General features: G+C 37.3%; 1 protein-coding gene across 16 annotated transcripts in view; it reads left to right on the top strand.

Moving 5' to 3' along the window:
- Positions 1–22,051, top strand: part of LOC134212119 (sodium/hydrogen exchanger 3) — a 276,330-nt gene that overhangs the window by 57,620 nt on the left and 196,659 nt on the right. For 14 of the 16 annotated variants that reach the window (XM_062689683.1, XM_062689682.1, XM_062689681.1 and 11 more), the window contains exon 2: positions 8,323–8,353. The gene's annotated coding sequence lies outside the window, so the exon portion shown is untranslated. The remainder of the gene's footprint in view (positions 1–8,322; positions 8,354–22,051) is intronic. The other 2 variants (XM_062689674.1, XM_062689675.1) reach the window with 1 other exon arrangement.

The following is a 22,051-nucleotide window of genomic DNA, read 5'->3' as shown; positions in this document are numbered from 1 at the left end:
GTTTTTTACGCTGCCTGAGACAGAATGGCAGACCTATAATGATCTTCAACACCAGCGTTTCATTCGGCTCCACCCCAGTACACGAATCCCAGTACCCCGAATGCCATTACCCTCAAGGCCACTACCCCGAATAGGACAGTACCAAAAGTCATTACCCCGAATGAGGCACTACCCCGACATCCATACATTTACATTTCGATTCTGTAGTTTTCCATCACCCACAGATACCGATGAATCGTAAAATGACAATCTTTGAAAAGAATAAAAGAATATACTACTTAAAGTAACATAGAGAAAGGCAATAAAGATTCTGTTTAACCATCATTTTTATTTTTTTGTCTAATATAACTGAAATGTTTAATAAACCGCTAAAGCTTTGTATGGAGCTGTAATCAGATGTCATTTATTGTTTGAAGCTGCAAAAAGTAACAAGTGTATAAAAAGTCTGAAAAGCTTTTCTACCTAAGTCCCATATCGCTGTGATGCGTAGTTAGTAAGAACGGGTGATTTGTCCATACAAGAAAATTCATTTCACTCCAAATGTTGTGGCGCCATCTCTTCAATTCGCACCTTTGTCTCTGTCCTATTAACGGGTTTGTCCGGTTCAGGCGATCAGAGTTGATGATGCCTTTTTTGGATGAACGTATTTGCCCTAGATAAGGCGAACAGGATAATGCCTTTTTTCAAATTGACGCATTTGCCACAAGGCGAACATAGTTGATAATGTCTTCTTTTAACGAACGCATTTGACCGGTATAAGGCGGTCAGAGTAGATGATGCTTTCTTTAAATGAATGCATTTGCTCGGTATAAGGTAAACCGAGATGATAGCACCTTCTTTAAAGGAACACTTTTGCCTGGTATAAGGGGAACATAGGAGATACTGCCTTCTTTAAATGAACGTGTTTATCTGGTTTAAGGCGAACATAGTTGATAATATCCTCTAGAATAGATGAGCAGATGACTCTTTAAATGAATGTATCAGCCCGGTAAATAGGGAGGAGATTAGATGATGCCTTTTTTTATATGAATGCATTTGCCCGGTATAAGGCGAGTCAAGTTGATAACAACTTCTTTAAATCAACGAATTGCCCCGTGTTCAAAGCAAGCATAGGAGATGATGCCTTATTTAAATAAACTCATTAGCCCGGTGGGAAACAGAGTTGATTTATTTTGTTTTCTGGAGCAGGGAAAAGCCCATTTGAGTAGAGCTGTTATTAAGAGCCATTTCCGGGTGATGCTTCTGATCATATTGATAAGTTGCTTCATGTCTTGGGTCTTCCAATCACCTTTGTATACAACGGAGCTCAGTGGACGAAAAATCCTTTAACAGTTTTCGAAACATTTTCACGCTTAAAATAGTCCACCGTGTACTTCTCCCACAATTTTTTTGATCGCTTGAAAGAATATGTAAATACGCGCCGCAGTACTAAAGTGTGTGGGCGACATTTTCTGAATATTCTAAGGATTCATTCATATAAGGAAATATTTCTCTGAAAGCATTAATGTTCTCATAGAAAAGTAATGAAGTATTAAAATTCCCGTTTTTTAGTGGCCACCCGTTATATTGTTTTCAAATACATAGTTCCAGTTTGAAGAAACGAATCGCAACGTTGAGAATTTTCGAGTCTGACACGGTGAAGCATGTCAAAGGACTATCGGCTCGAAAAATCAGTACGTATATACGATCAAAATCTTCGTAAAAATTGTGTGATTTACTCGACTGAAGTCGCCTTGCTTTTGTATAATTCGTAAAACAACTAATTATTATTCACAATTCTAAATAAACTTCTATTGATTTACCTTGTTTTCATGAAGTAGGGTAACCGTACCTTTAGTGGAGATAGCACCAATAGTGGAGGTAGTGGGGTTTTAATGCGATTTATCATATTTATACACAGATGGTTTCAGTTGATGAGTCGTGCTTTAAATATCATGTTAAATGCAACTTATCTTAAGATTTCATTTGAAAAACTATTGAAAACAATAATTCAAGACAAAATTTTCAAAACGACTTATCTGCTTTTGTAAACAAAGATTCAAACGACGATTTAACGAATCTGATAGCTCTCCCACGCAACCCAACACCACCAAAAGATAGGTGAAGGTTTTCGCTAACTGTTGGTGGTGCTGGTTTGCGTGGGAGAGCTATCAGATTCGTTAAATCGTCGTTTGGATCTTTGTTTACAAAAGCAGATAAGTCGTTTTGAAAATTTTGTCTTGAATTTTCCTTAAACAAATTGACAACCTTGTACCTACTGGTGCAACTGTACCAATGATGGCGAGTCTGGATAGCCAATAGATAGCACCACTATGGGAACCAATATTATTTTTTATCGCCACTAAAGAAACAGTGTACCCATAGTGGTGCAAGAAATATTTGGTAACGTTATTGTCGGTTTCTAAGGTTTTTTTAAAGGCAAATCTGCATACAGACACCTGAAATTATCACTCACGGAGTGGGGTTGGCGCGGAAGGCAGAAGGCACCATGTGAGACTAATTTGGATGCTCATTGCTCACCCTACCGCCTGATTCACGCTCTAGCACACCAAACTGAGACTTATTTGTGTGCTCATTCTAGCACACCCTGCCACTCCTCCTGACACATGCTCTGACACACCATGTGGGACTTACTTAGGTTCTCACTTCTGACATGCCATGCGAGTCTGACTTGGGTGCTCGCCCTTAACCAGTGGTGGAAATCTGTGAACCTTGCGTACAAAACGAGAAGTAGGCAATGCGAAATACTCGCTAACACTTGCTTTGCCGTTTCCTTGCCTACCTACTACTCGCAGAGAAAACAGAAAAACGAACCCTGAAAAATGTTCATGAAGCTTCGCGAGTCATTCGGGTTAATTTGCAAAATGTCATAAAACAACTCCGGAACATGTTAATCACGGATGTTCGAGGTGTTCGAGCAAGAACACCTTTGTTTATAGTTATTGTGTTTATCACAAGTGAGATTTATCCATTGTATTCAAAATAACCACAAATACTCGCGACCGTGATTTTTACTCCCGAACAAAATATTGCCCTGCTTTTTTACTTTGCTCTGCCCGTACTCGCGAACAAAGCAAGCACCAGAAAAATGCAGGCAGTAGGTTCGCGCGAGTGTGGCATTTTTTGTAGGCCCAATTACACTCTTTTCTTACTCGTGAAGCGAGTATTTCCACCACTGCCCTTAACATGCCATGTGAGCCTGACTTGGGTGCTCACTCTACTCACCTCTGTCATGCCTTGAGATGTCGATAGCGATAGGTACCAACAGTTCTACGCTACGACCCTCCTACCTCGGCATATGCAGTCCATACTATGCGCTATGCGCTCACTCTCCTGCCATGCCTCGTGGTGGCGACTGCGACTTACCTCGACATGTGTAAACCTCTCATTCACTTCCCCGCGCTCAGCCTGTTTTCGCTCTAACTAAACAATCACAAGTTAGTCATGCTTGGCGACTGCTGCTCGGCGCGCCAGATTCTCTGCAAGCTGCAGGCAATCAGAGTGGATAAGGGTATCCGGGGTTGTGTCCCGATCGCAAACGTCTAGCATTGCTCTTCTTTCGACGTCGAAACGAGGACATACGAGATACGAACAGTATGTGCTCTGCAGTTTCGTCAACACTTGGGCAGTAAGGGCAGACGCGGCTCTCCGCGTGCCCAAACCTGTGGAGGTACTGCCGGAAGCAGCCATTGCCTGACAGGAATTGTGTCAGATGGAAGTGAACTTCCCCATGTCTCTCCACCAAGCTCGATATGTTAGGTATCAGCCGGTGGGTCCACCTACCTTTAGAAGAGTTATCCCACTCGCGCTGCCATCTGGCAACCGAAGTCACCCTGATGCGTTCGCGGGCTTCTCTGGTGCCACGTTGTTCGAAACACTCCTTGTCTTCCCGGATGACCAGCCCGACTGGCATCATGCTCGCAATCACGCAAGCTGTATCGTGTGCTATCGTGCGGTAGGCAGATATCTGTCTGAGACACATTATGCGGTACGTGCTCTCCAGCTTCCGCAGGTAACTGGTTACCTCCAGAGCTCTCGCCCAGAATGGATACCTAAGAATAGATACGGCAATGCCTGCCAGTAACCTACGTCTACTGGCACACACCTTGGAACTTTTAGACATCATCCTCGATTATGCCACAACAGCAGTCGAAGCCTTCTTGCGCGCATAGTCGACATGGCTGGCGAAGGTCAGCTTGTCGTCTGTTACGACCCCAAGGAGTTTCAAACTCCGCTTTGATGCGATCGCGACTTCACCCACGTGAATCACTACATGTTGAACCGTTTGTTGACGATAATCACCTCGGTCTTATGTTGAGCGAGCTGCATGCCCCTAGCGCTTATCCAATCCTCCACCGTGCTGATCGCGTGTGCTGCGGTATTGACTCGCGTGTGCTGCTGAATTGACTTCCCGTAGACCTCCAATCGGTGTCTACGTTTCATCATTGCCGTTTACGGCTGTGAGTCATTTCAACGGATTGGGATCGCATCGCAACTTCCGCCTTCATTCTGCCACTTCTTCATTGCAACGAAAAATCATTGTTCAAACTGGAGTCGCTTTTTACGCGATTGATTTTTGGTTAATTCTGGGTTTATTGAAATATTGAGTTGACTCCACGCAAAAATCCATAAAGTATCAATGAAAAATCTGGATGGACGAGCGGACGTTTCCGGATATATGGAACCAGCAGAAGACCCCTAAGTCCAATCTGTCTAATAGATACTGTTGGGGAGCTACTGGAGAAAATAATTCTGAACAAGCTATAGCAGTACGTGGAAGAAGCGGGAGGATTGTCCTGCGACCAAATCGGCTTTCGGAGATGATAGTCTACTATGGAAGCTGCTTCCAGAATCAAATACTGATCTTAGAGGCAGAGAAAGACTTGGCACCCCGATCACTTCAGGTGTCCCGCAGGGACATCAATACACTGTGCACTTAATGACTCGACAAACGGATAATTTGAATACCATCTAATGTAAAAATTATGTTAATGACAAACAAATTATGTGTAAGTCTTATACTTTACAAATGTTTATGTTTCTGATGTATAATTTGGTATGTTTGTTGTGAAGGTTCAAATACCAGAAGTTCCAATCCTAGCATATATGTTTATAGTTGTTAAGTGTACGAAGAACGGCCGACAGCGTATGTTGAACCGATAAGTTTTGTTATGTTACGTGCAACTCTTTGTTCACTCTGTTTTAGTTTTCCCTCGAAAAAGACCCAATAAACGGGCCGAAACGTCGGGCAATGGGAATATAACCCCGTTTGAATATATCAGACGGAAAAAGCCCAAATATATAAATAATGTATAGTTTGTAAAAAATAAACTGTTATTGAAAGGCCAATGATTCATTTGGATTACTTACAACAGTAACATAATAGCCATTACATCCCCACACTGGGACAGAGCCGCCTCGCAGCTTAGTGTTCATTAAGCACTTCCATAGTTATTAACTGCGAGGTTTCTAAGCCAAATTACCATTTTTGCATTCGTATATCATGAGGCTAACACGATGATACTTTTATGCCCAAGGAAGTCGAAACAATTTCCAATCCGAAAATTGTCTAGACCGGCACCAGGAATCGAACCCAGCCACCCTCAGCATGGTCTTGCTTTGTAGCCGCGTGTCTTACCGCACGGCTAAGGAGGGCCCCACATTTGGATTACTTATATTAACTTATTTTACACTAATTTAAACATGGAGTATTGATTTTCTCCTTTCCACTTCATCCACTGTCCTTTTCCTGTAAAATTTATGTATGTTCGCGAAATTTGAAATTATTGTTGAAGATTGATTCAGTCACTCTAATGTTATCAGACTGCTTAACTGATGTCCACTTTCCCCTACAGTGGGGACCAAACTCATGGTTTGTTGTCATGTTGGTCACTATTCGCAGCAACACGGATGAATTGCTTCTCCACATGCAAGGTCCCTGCAGTCGGTAGCTGTTGGCAGATTTCATGGCCACATTTTGTAATTTGTTTTGGCCTTAGACCAGCATCTAATAGAATGCAGTGGCTAGACGGAAATAACATTTCCTAGCTATATTTGTTGTCAAATGGCAAGGAGAAATGAAACGAAATAAGTAATAGCAAAAATACTTTTTTTTGTGTTGCCCCATTCCAAAATTTTATTTAAACAAATGAAAAAAATATGATTTTTGTAGACAATTTTGCATTTTTATTATACTTTTCACAAACTGCAATATGCTTTATGGAATGTTTTACTCAATTTGTAGAAACGTGAGCTTACTCTTCCATCTATTTCCAAAAGCGCAAGGTGCACTTTGACTGGCGAACAGATGGTCCCGTTTGTAATTCATCGACGATGATACACTTTGCGGTTGCTGAAGAATGATGCGATATTGTCATACGTAGTTGCTGTCATAGCGATGTTATGAGCTGTCGGGTGCGGAAAGGTGTATCACGCGTGGAAAACTGGAAAACTCATTACACACACCTACAACATCGTTCCTGCTCAGGTGCGCTGTTCCCCCAATAGTTAACTAAAAGCGGTTGAGAAGTCTGCCGAAATGTACTCAATTTCCATGTCATGTCATGCTATATTAGGTTGGAGCTGGAAAATTAGTTTACAGTATAGCAGTTAGGTGAAATTTTCTTTAATTAAAATATCTGGACAGGAAGATGGAAAACATGGTGGCGATGGTTATGATGGTCGATGTTGATATTGATTATGTTAACGACTCAATGGTTTTGATTGATTGCATTATAAATGAAATTGAAGTTTAATAAATAACTTTTTGTTACATTGAGCACTTCTCTATGGATTACAAGAGAGCAAAGTTGGATAACAAGCTAAATCTTTTTTATATACGACCGCGCATCACTCAAGGATAGACAACCCATTTTTTGCTGATTTATATTCGTTTTCTTCTATTTACGGGGACAAAATTTATGATGAAACTGGAATGCTTTGAAAATCAAAATTCGATTCGAACTTTTCGATTAATTGGCTTTTCGTACATTTTGTATGCGAATTTCGCAATATGCTGCTGTTCCAGAGAAAACATTCCTCTTTCCGGTTGAATTTTCAAACTACCGCAGCGTCAAGGCATGGCATTCTACGATGACAACGACAAACACCAGAGTGTTTTGAAGAGTTGCAGGCTTGCGGTAGAGCTTTGACAGCTGAGGAAGAACTTTGTGGAATCCGCAAAATGGAAAATTTTGAATAACAATAACACAATAACAATAACGCAATAACACAAAGATGTAAAAAAAAATCATTCTGAAAAACCTATTTGTTTTCTAGATATATTTTGTGCGCAAAATATTGTATCAGAAAGTTGATCAATTTTTGGCGAGATAAAATTCGTTAATATAAGAATCCAGGCGTAAACAACAGCAAGTAGAATATCTCGCTATAAGGAACATCAAGTTACACAAGAATATAAAACATCGCTTTCCAAACAATTTTTATGCTTTTCTTAAAATAGTTTGGGAACCTTTTAACTGTAGTCCGTCATCTGTATGCTATTTTAAGAAAACATAAACATAATTCGTTTGTAATATAATCAATAAGTTATGGAAAAATCTTATTTCTAAAAATTAATTCCAATTATTACACTTTTAGGGGAAGAAGCCCCAAAACGCCCCTCTGAGGCAAAACGCCTTTTGTGGTTTTCCTCATATTTACCGTCATTAAGATGTCCGTAACAAAACTAGATCTTAAATTATGTAGGTTAGGCGAAAAAAGTTTCAAAATAGCGTATGGGAAGGTCGGAAAAACCGAAAATTTCCACATTTTGAGGAAACATCTAACATTTTGGCGAGGCAAAACGCCCTAGTGGCACTAACCTACAATGTACTTGCGTCTCCACGGACTATCCATACCAGAATGCTGATTCGCCGACGCATGGTGCTTTGTTCCCTAGGAGCTGCCAGCTAAAAGGCGTTTTGCCTCATGAGTTTTCCGGCAACAGAATATCACCACTTTTTTGAAATGTGAATGTTATCAATATGATTGAGATTTTTGACAATTTTTGAATGGCATCAACTAGCAATCTTAGTTAACTGATGCATAATGTAAAAATACCCATGAATAGCGTTACAAATAAGACAATAAAGTAGTTTTTGCTTAGCTAGGGCATATTGCCCCCCCTTCCCCTACATATTCTACTTTTACAGAAGAAAAGTTTTCGTTGCTTTTATAGCACCGCAACTTGTTGAAAAAAAAAGAAAAAATAATAATTGAATACCAACCTTCAAAATTTCAAAATGATGCATGTGTATTGTATGTGTATGTGTATATTGAATTCCGTGAGCTCGCACTAAGGTATTTTTTTGTTCGTTTCAGATATTATAACGCCGTTATTCAATTAAAGTAGGTAAGTTCAAGCTTTGTCTACACTTTTTGCAAATTTGTGCAGTAGGATATCATCAATAATCAAAAGTTTACTTTATGGAAATTTACTCCCACTGCCATCATCATTTCCATTTCATTAAAAGGCTGACTCAAAATTGTTAAAAGTTTGTTTCGTCTGCCCTATCCTCCGAGTACAATTCTTTGGCAACATTAACAAACAAGGCAATTAAGTTTCACTTCAGAGAATGACCGAAAATTGACTTCAATCAATCGTATCCTTATTTGCGGCATGGAAAAATTTCCGTAGCGGGCAACAAGAAATCAACATGAAGAAGGGAATGTGGCCTATCATATTTGCCGTCTGCCGGTAGTGAACCGTACCGGCACGTCTTAATTATGTGTAATCGGTTATAATTTGCCGCCCTTACTTTGTACCGTTAAATGTGCAAAAACGATCCGTAAATAACATCTGATTGTTCCATAAAACGCTACCATAAATCCATAAAATAGTCCAGGAGTATCCATAAAGAATTATAATATGATCCATAATTACGTTAAAATTTAGCAATTGATAGGAAAATATGTTCAATTAGACATAATCAAGAAAAACAATAACATTTCTGCTATGTTTCCATGAACGTATGACAAATGATCCATAAAAAGCTATATTTCGATCCAACGTGATTATGATCCACAATTTCAGTATTATGATCCATAATTTTGGTCATATAATCCATAATGTTGGTCATTTGATGTATAATTTGGTTCGTATGGTTCATAATAGTAATATGATCCTTAATGCTTAGATAGAAGGCCAATAAAGCTATATCATTTGATCCACCAAATTAAAATCTATGGTTCATATGCCCAAATGTATGAATCATATCACCTAAATTATGGATTATATGAACAAAATTATGGATGGATCATATGACCAACATTATGAAACATCATCAATCATCATGTTAAAAATTGCACAAATTTTATTTTTTTATGGATCAAAATATTTGTTGGGTTGGAAGCTGGCAAAGCGCTTATTTAGTCGAAAATAGTCTTTTTCAGCTAAAAGAAACTAGCTTATTCAGCTTGAATTATTTGTTGCGTAGTTTTTATGGATCATTTTCCAAAGACTTATGGATCATTTCTAGACCAGCATTTGAAAAGGGCGCAACAGCCAACATCTATTCCTTCTGATTCTTAATCTATATTGTATAGGGTTTGAGTCAGTTACCATCAGCGTGTGATTATACATTAACCCCTCAGCGTGTCGATCAGTGCGCAGCAAGCCATGACTCGGCCTCTTCTGGTCAGACCTCCGTGGCGTGCACATGCACCCACGGAGAGCTGCTGTCATAACGATTCGCTCCGGCCATTTGGGGCTCCACATTTTGGCGATCCTGCCAGGTTATTTGTTGGATCCTGACGTTCATTTCAAAAGGTGAGTTGAATTCAATGAATCGCCTGCTTTGAGCGTGCTTACAGCGGCACAGAAGGAGTTAACTTCCTGAAATCAGTATGGCGAAAGGCATCTACGGTTCGATTACTCGAAATTAAGCACCTAAATCGAAAAAATATTTGGTAGGCGTAGTAGCGGACACCATCCTTCATAACCGGTACCAAATAGTTTTTCATGAAAAGTTCCTAATCTTGAGAAAACCCGCGTTAGATGTCTTTCGCCATACAAATTTCTGGCGGTTAACTCATGCTGGCTATTTTGCGCATATACTATAGCGCCGGGATGTGATAGCGGCGAGTAGAAAATCAGCCACTGCCAATAATTCATTGTTAATGTGCCAATGTGTTAAAATATTTGATGATTAAAAAAACACAAGGCAATGGGTTTGTATTGCTACAAAGCGCGTCTGGTAGAATGCTGCCAAATGGATTGTGGCTTGAATAATCATAAAGAAGGTGGTTCAAGACCGCTGCAAAATGGATTGTGATTTGGAAAATAACAAAGCGTGTCTGGAAGATTGCTGGAAAATGGATTGTGGTTTGGAAAATCACAAAGCGCGTCTGGAAGACCGCAGGAAAATGGATTGTGGTTTGGAAAATCATAAAGAGTGTCTGAAAGACCGCTGGGAAATGGATTGTGGTTTAGAAAATCACAAAGCGCGTCTGGAAAACCGCTGGAAAATGGATTGTGGTTTGGAAAATCACAAAGCGCGTCTGGAAGACCGCTGAAAAATGGATTGTGGTTTGGAAAATCACAAAGCGCGTCTAGAAGACCACTGGAAAATGGATTGTGGTTTGGAAAATCACAAAGCTAGGGAGACTGCTTGAAAATGGATTGTGGTTTGGAAAATAACAAAGCGCGGCTGGAAGACCGCTGAAAAATGGATTGTGGTTTGGAAAATCACAAAGCGCGTCTGGAAGACCACTGGAAAATGGATTGTGGTTTGGAAAATCATAAAGCGCGTCTGGAAGACCGCTGGAAAATGGATTGTGGTTTGGAAAATCACAAAGCTAGGGAGACCGCTTGAAAATGGTTTGTGGTTTGCAATACCACAAGGCGTGTCTGGGAGACTACCGAGAAAAGGGTTGGCCATCTAGAAAATCCTCAGGGTGGTCATGAAAGCATTGATTTTGGTAAAAAATTAATTTAGTTTGAAATGTATAACTTGGCGACTTTAGTGTACATGAGACTACCAGTTAGGCTAGTTCTAACGAAATCTGAGAGATATCTATCGATAAGATCTATCGTATGCTACAAAGTTGTTTGGAAGGCTTAATATATTGTCTTGAAGTTTATTCTGGAATTTACTGACTTAGTAGTTGTAGCGGAATTACCCGTTGGATGAGATATCCAACATTCATAAAACTCAAAAACGTTGCCAGCATTAGCATTAGCATTGTTACGGTGTAATTCGTAGATTGGACACTAGTGATACTCATGTTTTACTTTTGAGATCCTTATCTAGAATACTATCAGAAATCGAGAAGGGGAGTAGTCCTTGATTCCAGTCTTAAACAAAAATAACAAAAGCATGAGGATTACTACTCCTGGCCACACCCATCTTCACCGTAACTAAGGAGAGAAAGGAAGTGTTGATGTGGTACTTACTTAACGAGAGGCCACCGACTTAGCGACACCGTCATAAGTACCACGGAGTTGGATAATGAGGAAGGTATTCGTTGGGTCAGGATTTGCCTGCAGCTGGCAATGTAACCGTGGTAGATCTTACCCCGTATCACACCACGTAAAGGTGTCTACCCAGCGTTACTCAAAAACGTTGCCAGCATTCACAAAGTCATAAGTTTGGAGATATTGGCCAAGAGTACTGGTGAACATAAGTCTAAAATTTAGGTATAAACTTATGCTATCTCATTTAAGTATGATATCTCTGCTAAATTTTAGATAAATATCATATCCTAGGCCAGATGTTCCCAAACTACTTGTACATGCGACCCACCTAGCAGAATTGCATATTGCGTGCGACCCTCCCAAATTGGCTTCTAGAATTTGGATAAAAATGAGTTAGCGTTGGATTGAGCAAACCATTATGAATTGCTTCATATCCCATCATTATATTACTTTGAATGGATTGGAAATGATTTGGAATTCGAACAGATTTAGATAGGATTTGGATTTGATTGAAATGAATTTGAACTGGATTTGAAATGAATTTGAACTGGATTTGGAATGGATTTGAAACGGATTTGGATTAGATTTTGGTTGGATTTGGATTGGATTTAGACTGGATTTGGATTGGATTTGATTTAGATTTAGATTAGAATTGCATTTGATTGGATTTGGAACGGATTTAGATAGGATTTGGAACGAATTTGGATTGAATGTGGAATGGATTTTTATTGGAATTGGATTGAATTTTGATTGGATTTGAATTGTTTGGATTTCATTGTATTTGAAAAAAAATTCAAAATTTATTGTTCTCCTTTCACTACATAGATCCAAATCTAATGGCTGTGATAGATTTGTTGGACAAAATAGGGACAAAAGTATGAATCAAGATTCATCTTTCGCAACCCATCATTGATCAGCCCACGACCTCCCTGGAAGCTGCGGCCCACAGTTTGGGAAAACATGTTCTAAGCGGTTGATAGCAAGTTCAACATCGATATGTTGAAGGTCAGCTTTCTGGTATTACAATATATGAAGCTGATAGTTGGATTTAATGGACGGTATAAGATATTTAGATTATTGCTGCAATATAAAATGTTTCCTGTGAGATCAATACCATAAACACTAGGTACCAATTTAGTTTAACATTTAAATGATACAACCCATTGAATTGCATTTCGTTGTTCTGCGATTGTAAACCACGGTGAACAGATAAGTTTATTTTGGAGTTCAGTTTTCAAAGGAAATTATCGGTTTCTCAAAAGCAATGTGTTCATCTTCGTCTCGCGTAAATAACGTAAACGTAAATAACTGGTTACCACTTTCCCTTCGATAGGACTCGAACCCACCAATACATTTTTCAAATTAAAATCTTCCACATAATGTGGAAGATTCACATCTGAGTTTTTCAGAACATTGTTAAAAAATCTAAGTCAAAATGTCGAAAGACAAAACGTTGAAGGTCAAAAGGTCGAAGGGTCGAAAGGTCGAAGTGACAAAAGCTTGAAACAAAAAAAATCTGGGTCAAAAGGTCGAAAGACAAAAAGTCGAAAGGACGAAACGCCGAAAGAACAAGAGATAAATTTAACGGTTGTAGGACGTAAGGTCGAAGGTTAAAAGATCGAAGGGCTAAAAGGTGAGATGGGATAAGGGGCGATTCAAATATGACGTCCACTACTTTTTGAGATTTCTAGACTCCCCTCCCCCCTCTGTCACGCTTTTTTGTATACCTAGTATATGTAGTGTCACAAAATCTTAGACCCCCTAAAACCTGTTACATCATTGTTGAACGAACCCTAAGATGTCAAAATCGAGAAAAAACCTCCATTTAATCATAAGCTTTTCTTTCTTTCGCACATTTATATTTATTGTATTTAATCTGATTTTATTGTTGAATTTTTGCTTATTTTAGCCATAGACTGTTTCGCATACTGCGTTACCTCCGAAAGTCGATACCTCCCTTAATCGATATTCTCTAAGTCGAAGTAATTTCTCAAAGCATTTTCACCTCGCTAACTCGATGTTGTCAGAATCAGTTCACATGCACAATATATACGATGTCCGGTCATTTGGTCGAATGCCGATTGGCCGAAAAATTTAAAATCTCTTATTGTGAGTAATGAGTAGTAGGAATTACATGAAGTATGCAGCGAGAAGTGAGGAATGAGACATTTCGCACATCTCATAACAGAAAATGAGAAGTGAATAGTGAGAAGTGATAAGTGAAAAGTCTAATGTGAGAAGTGAGAAGTAAGTATTGAAAAAGGGAAAAGTGAGAAGTAAGAAATAAGAAATTTGAGAAGTGAGAAGTAAAAAGTGAAAAATGAGAAGTGAAAAGTCAGAATTGTGAAGCGAAAAGTAAAAAGTGAGAAGTGACAAATTTTAAGTGAGAAGTGTGAAGTGAGAAGTGAGAAATGATAAGAACAGAAAAAAAATACTTTTCTTTTCTCACTTTTCATTTCTCACTTCTCATTTCACACTTCTCACTTCAAATTTGTCACTTCTAACTTCTAAGTAAATTGTGGAAAATGAGAAGTAAGAAGTATTAAGTAACAATTGAGAAGTGAGAAGTAAGAAGTGTGAAATTTGAGAAGTGAGAACTGTGGAATGAGGAGTGAGAAGTGAGAAGTGAAAAGGGGAAAATGAAAGTAAAATATGAGAAGTGAAAACTAAGAAGTCAGAAGTGAGAAGTAAGAAGTTAAAGATAAGAAATGAGAAGTGACAAATTCGAAGTGAGAATTGTGAAGGGAGATATGAGAAATAAAAAGTGGGAAAAGAAAAGCAAAAAGTGAAAAATAAATTGTGAAGTGTATAAGTAAGAATTGAGAAGTGATAAGTGAGAGAAGTTAGAAGTGAAAAGTTTGAGTAGTGAGAGGTGAAAAGTGAGAAATGAAAGGTAAATAATTAGGATAGGAAACCAAAGCAGTAAGAAGCGAGAAGTTAAAAATGAGAAGTGAGAAGTGAGAAATGCGGAGTGAGAAGTGAGAAATGCGAAGTGAGAAGTGAGAAATGCGAAGTGAGAAGTGAGAAACGCGAAGTGAGAAGTGAGAAGGGAATAGTGAGAAGTAAGAAGTGAGTGAGAACTGAGAATTAAAAGAAAAAAGTGGGAGAAATGAAAATTGAGGTGAAAATTGGAGTTTTTTATAGTTTAATCTTTATTCTTTCTTATCATTCGTTCTCCTTCTTTCTTGCTTTCCTTGAGAAAATAGAAGTGAAAAGTAAAAGGTAAAAATTGAGAAGTGAGTTGTGCGGATTCCGAACATTTCATTTCTCTCTTCTCAATTCTCACTTTTCACTGTCCATTTCGAACATATCACTCCTCACTTCACTTAATAAGGAAATGAATATTAACTATTCGGCCAAACGGCATTCTGCAAAATGGCATTCTGTTAAATGACCCTAAACCATATTTCTATATGTTAAAGAAAGTGTTCGATATTGTGGAAGAAAAATATAAATGTGTTCTCTATCTCGATACCTCCCTAACTCGATGGGCCCTTCAATATCGAGTAAGGGAGACTTCACTGTATTTCATTCTAGAATTTTCATTTTGTATTCAGAGTATTCTTCGTATTGTCAAATCAACATTTTCATCAAAGTGTTGCTAGGCTTTATTTACTTAAATTTCATTTCCTGAGACTAGTTTTTTACTCGTTTTCATCAAAAAGACAATTCAAATATATCCCTTTTAGCCTAACATACCATCTTGTAATGAGAATAATTTTATTTTTATGTGCTCAAAAGACCATACTTTTCAACGGGAATAATAAATTTATGGATGGAATTTCCAAAATTTGCATTAAGCAAATTGAAAATGGTCTCTTATTATTGCTTGATTTAATGAATTCATCGAGTAACCCTCTACCGCCTAAGACTGCCTTTTAAGGAGTTACCTTGATAAATTTTTAATTCTTCAGATTTCAAAAAGCTTTTGATGTCGATCAATAATATAAAGTTCAATAGTTGTTTAAATCTGGTTAAAAAATAATAAAAAAAATCGGACCCGGGGACCCTAAACGTTCGGGGAAACTGGAGAAACATCGCCCAAGACCGACGATCCTTTCAACCTTTTGTCCTTTCGGCCTCTTGTCGTTTCGACCTTTCGACCTTCGACCTTTTAGCATAGAGTAAAATAAAAAAAAGTTTTAATAAAAATAGAATCAATTGTGTACTACTAAATTACTGTAATTATTTCGCGAATTTTGTTAAATGCAAGATGATATCGATTGTACGCATATCAAGGAATCGTGGCTAAATAAAGTATTATACACGCCTGAGCCTATCAGATAAACGAATGCAGAAAAAAGATTGTAGGATAAAAATAATCATATCCTCATATATTCGTAAAAAAATATTTCCAGACTCATTCTCAGAAAGCATGCCAAAATCGGTTTAGCGAGGGGAAGCGAAATAGATTTTTATAGAAGTTTCGTCAATGGAAAATTGATGCGTTTTTCTGTTTTCCTTCATGTTCTAGAAAATATCCAGAATATGCCAGTTTGGCCCTAACTGTGAACACAGTCATCGGTTATTTGCATACTTGCTCTCCGTATAACCAAACCAAAGCCAAATCATACAACATTTTTGAATTGCACAAAGTTAACCTTGTCCATAAGCAGTTTTGTCTGGTTATTGTGATGAAGAAGTTATTTTCAATTTTCCAACCATTTTCTATATATTAGGCAAAACAATTAAGGGTTAACGATGATCAGAATTTAGGAACATTCGGCTTACACTATATCAAATAACGTAACCTCTTTTCAATTACTGAATCCTAGGGACGCTTCAATCAAAAATAAAGTGAGTACTTTTATTTTATCAACATGTAACACCGAATGGGGATAGACAATTTGCAAGTCGAAGGTCGATGGATAGAACGAGCATTACTCCCTCTGTAGGCGGCATCCAGTTCGGTACCCGAAAAAACCAAAAACGCCGTTTTTTTTCTATGTGCTGGTTACAACCTGAAAATTTCCCACTTTTCCTAGTCGCCACCGGATTTTTCCGGGCAAAGCAACGCATACGGCAGTAACATTTTATCGATGATTTTCCTCTTGGCCATGTTTATCCCTTCGGCATGCTCGGCTATATGCATGCGCGGTGTAAAAACGCTGCTGTAGCCAAGGCTGAGGTATTGATCCGCCAAGCCAATGGGCAGCTCTTCGACGATGAAACAATTTTAATTGCCCAAACAAGCGAATGTTCGTTTCGCACACAGATGGGAACGGTGTACTTATGCATATTGTATATGCGTGCATAATTCGGCTATCTGTCTGCGGAAAAGTGGGTTATTTTTTCCCGCTCTGGATGACTTTGGGTAATGTGCCAAATTTTCCAGAATAATCAAACAAAAACGTCGGTAGATGACTGGGCGCCACTCACGGTATGGGGGAGCCCGTGTCGTCGTTATCGTCGCCGCCAAGGCCTGGTGCCATTCAGTTCCGTCCCGAGCGGTGGGGTTTGTTGCCGAGGCATTGACATTTGCTTCAATTGCAAGACGCATTATGCTCTTTAGCTCGGCAGGGATGTGAATTATTATGATGATATTCGCTTGCGTTTAGATCATTTCTTTACATTTGTTCAGATTGGCTTGAATCTTTATGATTTGCAAATTAAACCAATTGCATGCTGCTTCCAAAAGTGGTTTCAGATTTGCATTAATGATTCATACAAATTGATCATTATCTTATTTTCATTAATGTTATTCTAAGATAGGGATGCTACAAGACTGCCAAAGATTATTCACGAGCCTGTTGAATAGGTCCCTAATTGGTACGTTTCCTGATGATTGCCAAAACTAAACATATCATAAATCATAATACATACCACCTACGAATTTGTGCGAATTGCTCAATGCTAATGCTAATAAATGACGGTTAAAAATGTAAGGTTAAGATGTACATATAATGCGTAAATTGGTCCGTTCCATAAAAGTCAAATAATGTAATGAATAATATTACATAATAGTTTTATATATTGGAAATAATAAATATCATTGAAATATGTATATAATGTAATCTTCAGGATATCTCTAAAATTAAGTACTAACTAATAATGGATACGGTTGAATTGATTTTAAATTTGTTATTAAGTAATTTACGTAGGCAGTTATGACACGAAGCGATCCAGCACTCTTTTCATAGAGTAAACTCAAAGCTGAATAATAAAGTTATAACTATTTGTCCATCTTGGTATCTGTGTAATGTAAAATGATATTGCATAATACGATATAATAAACAGTAATGTAATTTAATAGAACAGTATTCATATTGTTTATTTTGAGAATCAAATGCAAAAAACCCAAATGTTTCTTCAGATAAGGCCAAGAGGTTCGGATTAATCCTCAACGTAGATAGTCACAAAATAAAAATAACAAATTCGTGAGGGTTGCTACTGTCTACGCCATCTTTCATATTTACTAGAAAATGGAAAGAAATTGTTGTGGTATTTACTTGACGCGTGTTCCAAACATTGGAATCCTCTCATAATTAGCATGGTGTGAATAATGGTATTCGTTGGGCTTAGATTTCTATCCAGCGCACTAATTTCGAAGTTGAATGCGAATAATGAATCCGATTCAAATTCAACCCAAATTAATCCAAATTAATCATAATCCAATCCAAATCTAATCCAAATCCAATCCAAATCCAATCAAAATCCAATCCGAATCCAATCAAAATCCAATCCGAATCCAATCCAAATCCAATTCAAATCCAAATTGATTGTAATTCCAATCCAAATCCAAACTTAATCCAATCCAAATTCAATCTTAATTTAATCCAAATCCAATCCAAATTTAGTACAAATCAAACCCAAATCTAATCCAATTTGAAAAGAATTCAAATTCAATCCAAATCTAATCTAAATCCAATCCGAATCTAATCTAATTTTAATCCAAAACCAATTTAAATTAAATCCAATTGAAATTCAATCCAAATTCAAATCAAAATTGAATGTAAATCCAATCCAAATCCAATCTTTATCCAATAGAAATTAATCCAAATCTAATCTAAATCCAATCCAAATCCAACCATAAACTAATCCAATTCCAATCCAAAACTGTTCCAAATCAAATCCAAACCCAATTTCAACCCAATCCAAATCTAATTCAAAATAAATCCAAATTCAAATCTAAATTGAATGTAAATCCAATCCAAATCCAATCTCAATCCAATCCAAATCCAATCCAAATCCAATCCAAATCCAATCCAAATCCAATCCAAATCCAATCCAAATCCAATCCAACCAATCCAAACCAATCCAAACCAATCCAAACCAATCCAAACCAATCCAAACCAATCCAAATCCAATCCAAACCAATCTAATCCAATCCAAATCCAATCAAATCCAATCCAGTTTTGGAACCTCTGACGTAGAAAATAGTGTGGAACACTTTGTTTGTCGTTGCCTCAAATATGTACGACTATCCCAGGAGGTCAAACGGGATCCTTGTCAGTAGGATGCAGGACTTTGTTGCAAAGTTTAGTTCTCATCTTTTGCCTCGAACATTTTGCCTTCTAAGAATATAAGCGAATGGAAACCTTCTGATTTTCTTTCCCACGATGTTGAACTTAATTTTAAGGTAAAAAACACCCCTATAAAGCATAACAAAATAACGAATCTAAACGTTACTAATATCTCGACCAGGACAACAATCTATATTTATATAAACCAATCTGTGTATGGATGTTCGCTACCTACTTCTGATGCACTTGGCAGATTTCAACCAAATTTGGTACACACATTCTCTTCAGAAAACGAACAATTCTGTGTAACTTTCAACTCCCAGGACCGATTTCAACCAAATTGTGTACACATATTCACTACGAGGAGGCGATCATATGGGAGGGGATTTTGTTTAGAAAACGGGCAATTCAAAGTAAATTATGAACCCCTGTACCGATTTCAACCAAATTTGGTACACACATTCTCTATCCCAAGGAGAAGATAACTAAGGGGGTGAAATTGTCATTGAGAAAAGAGGAAGGGTAAGGGGGAAGGGGTTGTCTTTAGAAAACGAGCAATTCAGTGTAACTCCCAACCCCCAGGACCAATTCCAACCAGATTAAATGATTAAATCATTCAACTCTATGAATAAAGATTATGATTATTGATTTATTAATTTTTGACAATGATGACTGATAATGATTAACGATTAAATTCATTTTTGACAATGATTAACGATTATGAATAAATGAAAAAAAAAACGATGGAGTATGATTAACCATTACCGATCGTGATTAAATGTTGACACACTATGTGTATGATTAATGATTAACGATCGATATAATTAAGGATTATTGATTATGAATGATGAAATTGAATAATTTGCAAAGTGATCAATAATCGAGTAACCTTCATTCTAAAATTTAAAAGGTATAAAAATTATTTGATTATGATCAAAGAATAATGAATAAAAGCATGGTATGCAATGATCCAATGTTTTAGCATAACTTCTGTACCTCTTGCCTGATTTCAACCAAATTTGGAACAAACATTATTTTTCTTAAGAAGATGAAGATGATAGGGATGATATTTAGAAAACGGGAAGGTTGTGGAGGGACTGGCATTTTTCAGCTCTCAATCACCTCAGTGTAACTTCTGATCTTCCTTTAGCCGATTTCAGCCAAATTTGGAACACATATTCTTCATATTAAGAAGACGACGATTGTGGGTTAAGGATGGAAAAGGGGAGGGTGTGGGGGTGTTTAGTTATCGATCAACTCAACACTTCATCGAAATCATGGTTTGCCCAGTGAAAAGCAATGATTAATGTGTTTCCTTCTGGATGGTGAATGTGATCCTTTCTTTAAAAATAGACGTTTTCCCGGAATAAGGCATCGGTGGATGTTTTTCCCTTTTTCAAAATCAGTCAATGTTTTCAAACGAAATCTGCCTTCTTTTAATCTAATGATGAAGTATCAATAGGAAAACACAATTATCCTCTTGACCAATTGGTTTATTCATTTTCCGATTATGAAAAAACTGCGAATCAAACTGGCAACTCCGAGCAAGGCCGGGTTCATACAGCTAGTACAAAATAATATCAAACTTATAACAACGTCAGATATTAATAACAAGTGTTGATATAATTTGGTAATTGCCATTCGTTTCAAATACTTATTTTATCAAATTCATGACATGATATGTTTCATATTTTTGGTTTGTTATAATTTTCTGTTTTTTAAACTACCAATGGGACACTTTTTATAGTAGAATCTGTATGGACAAATGACGAGCAAAACCGGGTACATATAGCTAGTTTAGAATAATTCAGATCATCCTCTCGTGGGAATTCAGACGAAAATTCCCGTAAATCTAGATTTTTTTTACGGGAGTCTTCGTGGATATTCATTTTTTTTCGAGAACCTAAAAATCAATTGAAAACTAAAAAATCCATAGGAAACCTGAAACATTTTCCGTAAATTTCAGCAGAGAAATTTTGTTTTGAGAAGTTCTGAGTTCTGTTGAGTTCTTAAGAAATTTTATCGAAATTGAATAAAACAATTTTCTGTGGATATTCTGAATTATGTTCAGTACAAATTTAAAGGATTCTTGCTGGATAAATTAGAAGCATTTTCATATTTATTCAGAATGTTCGTAGAAATTCTGATTTTTTTTTCTGTGAAATTCTGGATAATTTTCCGAAAAAATCAGAAAAAGCTCTAGAAATTGAATATTGTAACATGAAATCAAATTTGTGTTTATTCTCAAGCGTTAATCTAATCTACCAAAAGCATGAAACTGGACTTGAGAACGGATTCAAATCAAATCATCATTTTGTGTTTAATATTTGACATACTGATCTCCAAAAAAAAACGTGTTTGTAGCTTTTCTGTACTTCGGTTGCCTTTAATAACAAATCGGGGAGTCAAATGCATGTTTCAAAATTTTATGCATCTCGTTGATAAAGCTTAACATTGTACTCTTCAATCAATACTCTGTGACTTGCGCATAGTTTCTGACGGCCGCAACCTAATCTACAAATAAATCATCAAGCTTCTACGGGTTATACTGGATACTAAATTGTTGGCTTCATGCCGACAACCAGACGGCCACTGTTCCACATGGCTTCATTTCTCCTGATGCAGCAAGTTCCATGTTATATTAACCCTATTAGTAGGTACGAAACTGCTGCACCGCAATCAATGGCCATGTGGCTTTAATTTAACGCCAGCTGATTGCAACCGTGCAAGTTCATATTATGGCTTTATCATGACCATCCTCAACGGCACACATGTGTAGGGTTAAGGCAGGCATTTTCGTCTTTTCGTCATAAACTCGAAAACCAATGAAAGAAACACTTTTTAGCCAAACTCATCCGTATCAAATTGTAAGCTCGGGAGAAACTCTCCGCTCTAGCAGTTTGCTTATTTGAACGTTATTTAATTTAAAGAGATCGGTTTGAAAATTTATATTATTACTACATATTAATAATATTATGATAACACTGAGTTTCTAACAATGATAAACTAATAACACTTTTCTAATACAATGGGTGAACCGACTTTACGATGGGACCTACATATCTACAGCTATCACAAAGGTTGACATAACTCGGTCATATAACCTTGGTATACCTACATATACATTAGCTTCCGCTTTTCATAATTTACAAGAATTTCAGTCTTCGATCTT

Source organism: Armigeres subalbatus, chromosome 2 (assembly GCF_024139115.2).
Source record: "Armigeres subalbatus isolate Guangzhou_Male chromosome 2, GZ_Asu_2, whole genome shotgun sequence".
Classification (NCBI taxonomy): domain Eukaryota; kingdom Metazoa; phylum Arthropoda; class Insecta; order Diptera; family Culicidae; genus Armigeres; species Armigeres subalbatus.
This window is presented reverse-complemented; position numbering and strand designations above follow the sequence as displayed.